This window comes from Apostichopus japonicus, chromosome 11 (genome assembly GCF_037975245.1).
Source record: "Apostichopus japonicus isolate 1M-3 chromosome 11, ASM3797524v1, whole genome shotgun sequence".
NCBI classification, from domain to species: domain Eukaryota; kingdom Metazoa; phylum Echinodermata; class Holothuroidea; order Aspidochirotida; family Stichopodidae; genus Apostichopus; species Apostichopus japonicus.
Genome location: NC_092571.1, coordinates 11,185,026 through 11,192,894, shown reverse-complemented (window position 1 = coordinate 11,192,894; position 7,869 = coordinate 11,185,026). Strand labels below are relative to the sequence as shown.

Genomic DNA, 7,869 nt, shown 5'->3' with positions numbered 1-7,869 from the left:
TGGACAGGGGTACCCCACCAGTGGAAATAACTGGAAATTACTCTCCTTAAATCTGGAGTCCTACCTATCATTTTCCAGTAGTTTTCAATTGGTCACACCAAAAGCTCACCTAGTTTAATAAGGGGGGGGGGGGGGGAGGCGGACTCTGGCAGTGGTGGCCCACCAATATAAATTACTGGAAATGCCCATCCCTTACATATGAAGTGATACCTATCATTTTCCAGTAGGTTTCAACTGGTTAAATCATGAGCTGACGTAGATCAATGAGGGGATGGCCATTTTGGGGGTCTACTGGCAGGGGTACCCCACTAATAGAAATGACTGGAAATGCCCATCCCTTACATATAGAGTCCTGCCAATCATTTTCCAGTAGTTTTCAACTGGTTACCTCATGAGCTGACCTGGGTCAAGGAGGGGATGGGCATTTTGGGGGTCTACTGGCAGGTATACCCCACTAATATAAATTTCTGGAAATTCCCATCCCTTACAAATGAAGTGATACCTATCATTTTCCAGTAGGTTTCAACTGGTTACCTCATGAGCTGACCTAGCTCAATGAGGGGTTGGCCATTTTGGGGGTCTACTGGCAGGTACCCCACCAATATAAAATACTGGAAATGCCCATCCCTTACATATGAAGTGATACCTATCATTTTCCAGTAGTTTTCAACTGGTTACATCATGAGCTCATCTAGGTCAATGGGGGATGGGCATTTTGGGGGTCTACTTGCAGGGGTACCCCACCAATATAAATTACTGGCAATGCCCATCCCTTGCATCTGAAGTCCTAACCAACATTTTCCAGTAGGTTTCAAGTCGTTACCTCAAGAGCATACCTAGATCAGCCGTGAGGGGTCAATTATTGATCACTGGCAGGGGTACTCCACCACCAATAATTACTGGCAATGGACATTTGTTGCTCTTGGGGCCATACCTGACACATTGTACTTACTTTGATGTGGTTACCATGAAAGCTGATCTAGGTTAGCTATCAGGTGACTTTAAAATTGCTCTCCCAGCCACACCCACCATAGCCGGTTTGCCAGTCGTCTGGTTTCATCTACAGGAATGCACTGTGAACATTGTTTTGTACAAGGCAGTTGGTTACCTTCCCAGCTAACCAAACCCTCTGGGCTCCCGGTCTATTGGGATCATTATTTACATGATTAACATGATTATTAAGCTTTGAAAAATAACTTGGTGTTATGCTGTGCAAAGCTAATAATTATTTGGTAAAGCTGCTAATCCTGGCTTATAATTTGAGGGACCTAGATTTAAATGTATACCTCCCAATATGTTTTAAAATTTTTAATGTAAATGTATGTTTATGAAAATGTGAGTTATCATGTGCTATATCTGTATCTGTGCTTACACTTATATCATATTTTCTGTTCACAGGTCAATAATGGTGCAGATTTTTGGCTTCCTGAAGACAAATGGGAGGCCATTTGTAGTTAAGAGAAACACTCTTTGTTCGTGAAGACTTAACTGGTGTCGATTTGGGGTACCACATTAAAACGAAAGTCGTGAGGAACTCTTGCCCAAGATTCAACTTTGCATTATTGTGCAGTGCTATACTTTGCGATTCATGTTTGATCCATTAACTTGTCTTAACTTTGTTGGAATAAAATGACATTTTCAGATTTTTTTTTCACAGTGATTTTTTCTCCATCTGTCGAAAGTCAGCTTTTGTAGACATCAGAAGTTTTATCAGAAATAAATATTGTCAACGTACACATTATTCAGTTGTGTTTCTTCTGCTCTCTTTTCTTTCAGTGATTCTAGTCAGTGAAACTAGTCGGGTTTAATTCTTTCAGTGATTCTAGTCAGTGAAACTAGTCAGTCGATACCGACTAAGAAGGGTTAGTCGGGAGAGGCACCATCCTGACTAATGTAAAACCTGCTTTAAACTAGTCGGTGGCTCATATAAATTAGTCGGTAAAGACCGACTAATGTCAGCAACTAATGTAACTGAACATTTGTAACTATACATTTACAGAATAAGATATTGTTGATCGACTAAGCTGACGGACTAAGATGACCGACTAAGAAATCCCACTGACTAAGGAATAAATTAGTCGGTAAAGCAACTGACTAAGGCTATGTTAGTCGGTAGAGGCACCAGATGGACTAAGGTTATGTTAGTCGGTGGGCCAATTTAAGTTTTCAGTGTACAGACCGTTCAGAGAAGGGTCTGTATCGGGGTTAAAACTTTAAGGTCACTTTTGGTCAAGAAATCATTTTTGTTACCGATAGCAGAGGAATACCACGTAAAAGAGGAACCTTTCTACTTTAATGTGGTGCTAACCGGACATCCTAGTAGGCTCCATAACTAAAGTTAATCGATTTTGAAAAAAATAAAATATAAACATTTTTCTGATCATTTCACATAACGTATATACAGCGCGTTTAGGGAAGGGTCTGTATCGTGGTTACAAATTTAAGGTCACTTTTGGTCAGGAAATCATTTTTGTTACCCACAGTAGAGGCATACCACGTAAAAGAGGAATCTTTCTACTTTAATGTGGTGCTAACCGGACATCCTAGTAGGCTCCATAACTAAAGTTAATCGATTTTGAAAAAAATAAATAAAAATTAAACAGTTTTCTGATCATTACACATAACGTTTATACAGACCGTTCAGAGAAGGGTCTGTATCGGGGTTAAAACTTTAAGGTCACTTTTGGTCAAGAAATCATTTTTGTTACCGATAGTAGAGGAATACCACGTAAAAGAGGAACCTTTCTACTTTAATGTGGTGCTAACCGGACATCCTAGTAGGCTCCATAACTAAAGTTAATCGATTTTGGGCAACATAAAATATAAACATGTTTCTGATCATTTCACATAACGTATATACAGCGCGTTTAGGGAAGGGTCTGTATCGGGGTTAAAATTTTAAGGTCACTTTTGGTCAGGAAATCATTTTTGTTACCGATATTACAGGAATACCACGTGAAAGAGGAATCTTTCTACTTGAATGTGGTGCTAATCGGACATCCTAGTAGGCTCCATAACTAAAGTTAATCGATTTAAAAAAAAAAAAATTAACCAGTTTTTCTGATCATTACACATTACGTACACTGAAAAAATAAACTAGTCAATATTGCCACGGACTAACGTTAAGTTAGTTTGTAACGTTAGTCAATGCACACGAACTAGCAAAAATCTTCGTTTCATCGCTGCTTCTTAGTCAGTTTACACTGACTAAGGAAAATATAATCGCAGCTTAGTCGGTGGCGACGGACTAAGGTATTTTAACCCATGGACTAAGAACGACACGGACACCCGATTTACGCCATAATCGTAGCTTAGTCGGTGTCGACGGACTAATGTATTTTGACCCAATTCGATTCACTTTAATTTGGAAACCGAGAGGCAACGGCAGCTTGCTGGACTTGGCATAGTTTCATACGATCACTCTAAGCAACTTTCAACCGTAAATCACCCAAGAAGGTCTTTAGAAGAATGGAGGTATTAACTGCATCATCGGCCTACCTGTTATTCCTTTAACTTGAAGGTAAAATTAAAGTTAATTGTTAGGCCACTGGCACTAGTACTGTATTATGGTTAGTGTAACGCTACCGTTGTCACGTTGGCGTTTCGCAATACACAAGTGCAATGACAGTGAGTAGCCTATAGGCTTCTACTGGGTACTGCAGTGCATTCTCAACACTAAAGTGTGCATTCTAAACACCAATTAACAATGTGTTATGTGTGTATTGGGCTAGATTGAACAGAGGCACATAATCTTCTAATTTATTCCCAAACAAATGCTGGAACTATAAGGCTCAATAGTTTATTTGAAGTCTACACTCATTTGGTAAAGATTTCCTGTAATTTCCCATGTGAATCTAAATGGGTAGGCTTTGTGATATTGAATAAGCAAGGCTAGACCTTCAAACGTACAGTCACAGTAGGCTGAACAAATTATGTTGGATAGTCAACGGTATTATATGTTGCGAGCAGTCAGGATGCACGCTTCAGTTGTATTTAACCTTTTCATTTATCATTTTTTAGTATTTAATTTCCGGTCACACCCAGGAAACAATTGCGACATTCCTTCACGGTCGACTTGCTTACTGTAAGAAGTATTAACCGTTTTTTTCTCAGGAAAGCTTGATAGTCTGAAGTTATTATAACATGTGCTTTTAGTATACTGCCAAAAGAGTAAGTTGTTGTATTTGTATGGATATTTTATGTAGAAGTAACGGAAAATTTAGTATGTTTAGTTTGGTCTAATTGCACGTTTTTTTTTTTCTGTCCAATGTAGTGCAGGGTTCACTTGCGCGAATTCAAATTATTCTGTTTATGTGTATATGCATCGATTCTTAGATTATGATGTTTTTTTGACATTTATTTGTAATTCAAGCATATCTGTTTAGTAGCAAAGTTTAAAGGTTAAGATTAATTAGATTTCTCTTTTTGATCCTAGATTGAATGAAACTCATTGACGTAAATAATAGATCAGATGATACAGTTTAACGCAGTTGCTAAAACTCTGGGTATTCTCTAGTCTTCGCCGGTCCATTATATACTTTAGTACTACTAGTAAGACTAAATCAAAACGACCGAAAGACAAACTTAGTGTAACAAAGTACTGATTCTCCTCTAGCCTAGGTCTAAACAGGCTTGTTATGTGAGCAAGCAAAATAACAACTAAAAATGATTAGGCCTATAAATAAGTTGGCTCAGTGCATTTCTGTTTCTAAAATTTTATATTTTTAAAGATCATAAAAACAAACAAAGATTTAGCCCATGTTTTATTATCTCTGTATTCTGGGCATTTGATTCTGGTTGCAATGGTGATGACACTCTCGTTCAAATTTTCAGCTTTATACAGTCTGCTTCAAACTTTGGGATTGCTTTTGAGACTATAGTGGAAGCAAATCTCACATAACTTTGTGGTGACAACTTTATTTAATTTTTTTTTCAAATGATGAATACTTTGCTGTTTCTTTTTTCCAGCAGGAATTGAAAAGCCAAATATCTAAGTCAAGGGTGAGATTTCCTGTGATGTACGACACCAGTGTGGAGGCAACAACAGAAGAGGAGAACTGTGTTATATATGGCTTAAAGACATGTTTTAAGATGATATATTGGTACCCTTCGCAGAACAAAAGAGTTTATCCAAGAGTCCAAAAAGCAAAGGAACAAGTACCATAGAGAAAAAAGATGGAAGAGTGAGTTTAACTATTGTACCCAACTGTTTAATGATATTTAAGATACTTTTCATAACCTGTTTTAAAAAAAAACAGTCTAGTATATCATTTACGTGCAAGCTTCATAAGTTTGGTCAAATTTTCACTGATCTGTAGAGCGGGAGTCCAGAGGGTTTGGTTAGCTGGGAAGGTAACCAAGTGCCTGGTACATCACAATGTTCACAATGCATTCCTGTATATGAAACCTGACGACTGGCAAACCGACTGTGGTGGGTGTGGCTGGGAGAGCAATTTTAAAGTCACCAAATAGCTAACCTAGATCAGCTTTCTTGGTAACCACATCAAAGTAAGAACAATGTGTCAGGTATAGCCCCAAGAACAACAAATGGCCATCGCCAGTAATTATTGGTGGTGGGATACCCCTGCCAGTGATCTATAATTGACCCCTCATGGCTGACCTAGGTCAGCTCATGAGGTAACCACTTGAAACCTACTGGAAAATGTTGCTTAGGACTTCAGATACAAGGGATGGGCATTGCCAGTAATTTTTATTGGTGGGGTACCCCTGCCAGTAGACCCCCAATATGCCCATCCCCTCATTGACCTAGGTGCGCTCATGATTTGACCAGTTGAAACCTACAGGAAAATGATAGGTATCACTTCATATGTAAGGATGGGCATTTCCAGTATTTTATATTGGTGGGCCACCACTGCCAGAGTCCGCCCATCCCTTACATATAGAATCCTGTCAATAATTTTCCAGTAGTTTTCAACTGGTTAAATCATGAGCTGACCTAGATCAATGAGGGGGGGGGGGCATTTCGGGGGTCTACTGGCAGGGGTACCCCACTAATATAAATTACTGGAAATGCCCATCCCTTACATATAGAGTCCTGCCAATCATTTTACAGTAGTTTTCAACTGGTTACCTCATGAGCTAATCTAGGTCAATGGGGGATGGGCATTTTGGGGGTCTACTGGCAGGGTTACCCCACCAATGTAAATGACTGGAAATGCCCATCCCTTACATATGAAGTGATAACTATCATTTTCCAGTAATTTTTCAACTGGTTATCTCATGAGCTGACCTAGGTCAATGAAGGAATGGGCATTTTGGGGGTCTACTGGCAGGGGTACCCCCCCCTCAATATAAATTACTGGAATGCCCATCCCTTACATATGAAGTGATACCATTTTCCAGTAGTTTTCAACTGGTTACATCATGAGCTCATCTAGGTCAATGGGGGATGGGCATTTTGGGGGTCTACTGGCAGGGGTACCCCACCAATAAAAATTACTGGCAATGCCCATCAGTTGTATCTGAAGTCCTAACCAACATTTTCCAGTAGGTTTCAAGTGGTTACCTCATGAGCTGACCTAGGTCAGCCTTGAGGGGTCAATTATAGATCACTGGCAGGGGTACCCCACCACCAATAATTACTGGCAATGGCCATTTGTTGCTCTTGGGGCCATACCTGACACATTGTACTTACTTTGATGTGTTACCATGAAAACTGATCTAGGTTAGCTATCAGGTGACTTTAAAATTGCTCTCCCAGCCACACCCACCACAGTCGGTTTGCCAGTCGTCAGGTTTCATATACAGGAATGCACTGTGAACATTGTGATGTACAAGGCAATTGGTTACCTTCCCAGCTAACCAAACCCTCTGGGATCCCGGTCTATTGGGATCATTATTAACATGATTAACATAATTATTAAGCTTTGAGAAATAACTTGGTGTTATGCTGTGCAAAGCTAATAATAATTTGGTAAAGCTGCTATTCCTGGCTTATAATTTGAGGGACCTAGATTTAAATGTATACCTCCCAATATGTTATAAAATTTTAATGTAAATGTATGTTTATGATAATGTGAGTTATCATGTGCTATATCTGTATCTGTGCTTACACGTATATCATATTTTCTGTTCACAGGTCAATAATGGTGCAGATTTTGGCTTCCTGAAGACAAGTGGGAGGCCATTTGTAGTTAAGAGAAACACTCTTTGTTCGTGAAGACTTAACTGGTGTCGATTCGGGGTACCACTTTAAAACGAAAGTCATGAGGAACCCTTGCCCAAGATTCAACTTTGCATTATTGTGCAGTGCTATACTTTTGCGATTCATGTTTGATCCATTAACTTGTCTTAACTTTGTTGAAAAAAAAAAACAGATTTTCAGATTTTATTTACAGTGATTTCTTCTCTATCTGTCGAAAGTCAGCCTTTGTAGACATCAGAAGTTTTATCAGAAATAAATACTGCCAACGTACACATTATTTGTGTTTCTTCTGCTCTCTTTTCTTTCAGTGATGCTAGTCAGTAAAACTAGTCGGGTTTAATTCTTTCAGTGATTCTAGTCAGTGCAACTAGTCAGTCGATACCGACTCAGAAAGGTTAGTCGGGAGAGGCACCATCCTGACTAATGTAAAACCTGCTATAAACTAGTCGGTGGCTCATATAAATTAGTCGATAAAGACCGACTAATGTCACCAACTAATGTAACTGACTAATATACATTTACCGACTACCAAATTGTTGATCCACTAAGCTGACGGACTAAGATGACCGACTAAGAAATCCAACTGACTAAGGAATGAATTAGTCGGTATAGCAACTGACTAAGGCTATGTTAGTCGGGAGAGGCACCAGATGGACTAACGTTATGTTAGTCGGTGAACCAATTTAAGTTTTCAGTGTATATAC

At 39.1% G+C, this 7,869-nt stretch overlaps 1 long non-coding RNA gene across 1 annotated transcript; it reads left to right on the top strand.

Annotated features, from left to right (window-relative positions):
• The first annotated feature begins 3,086 nt into the window (after positions 1–3,086).
• Positions 3,087–7,624, top strand: LOC139975989 (uncharacterized). Its single transcript, XR_011795972.1, has 3 exons — positions 3,087–4,170; positions 4,969–5,183; positions 7,100–7,624. It is a non-coding gene; the product is annotated as an uncharacterized lncRNA (long non-coding RNA).
• Positions 7,625–7,869: the final 245 nt, after the last annotated feature.